Genomic DNA, 882 nt, shown 5'->3' with positions numbered 1-882 from the left:
GTGGCCTTAATCATAGAACCACAAAATAGCACAGATATATTTAGATGGCAAGGGACCCCTGGAGGTCTCCAGTCCAGCTTCCTGCTCCCAGCTGGGTTCATTGTATGTAGTCAACAGTTCTTTGCTGCCACCCGTGGCTGCTGCCTCCTGTTCCTCTCCTGTACACCTCTGAGAAGAATGTGGCTCCTTCTTCTAGGTAATAACCTTTAGATAATGGGAGATTGAAATGAGATCCCACCTTGGTTCTCTTCTTCACACCAAACCCAGCTTTTTGTCTTTCCCTGCACATCCAGTACTCCAGCCTCCTCACCATCCCAGTAGCCCTCCACTGGACTCTGTCCAGTTTGTTGACATCTGTCTCATGCTGGGGGCCCAAAACTGGATTCTGAATTCTAGATGAGACCTCAGGTCTGCCCAGTATAGGGAAATAACTACTTCCCTCAGCCTACCAGTGGTGCTCTTACCAATGCAGTCCTGTGTATGTTTAGCCTTAATTGCTGCAAGAGCCATGAAAACCCACCACAGAGAAGTAAACAAGCCCAGAGCTCTTGGCCATACAAACACCTGCAGCCCAGTGAATGCTGGAAACCTAGTGTCAAGACCCGAGCAGGGCAACCCAGGGAGATTCAGGTGGGGTTTCCACACCAATTCCAGCAAGCACAGGTCCTGAGGGCTGGTCCCTCACACCTAGGGATGAGTAAAATGAAACCTTCAATACCGAGCTCCAGGGGGAACACTGCCTCTGGATTCTTTGCTGAAACACAGGGCACGGGTGACCTCATCAATGAGTTTCCATGTGGTTTGACAGAGCCCTGGGACAGGCTGCCCAGAGAGGCTGTGGAGTCTCCTTCTCTGGAGACATTCAAACCCCCCTGGACACGT

This window comes from Chaetura pelagica, unplaced genomic scaffold, assembly GCF_000747805.2.
Source record: "Chaetura pelagica isolate M959 unplaced genomic scaffold, ChaPel_1.0 scaffold120, whole genome shotgun sequence".
Lineage (NCBI taxonomy): Eukaryota > Metazoa > Chordata > Aves > Apodiformes > Apodidae > Chaetura > Chaetura pelagica.
Note: the sequence above shows the minus strand (reverse complement) of the source record.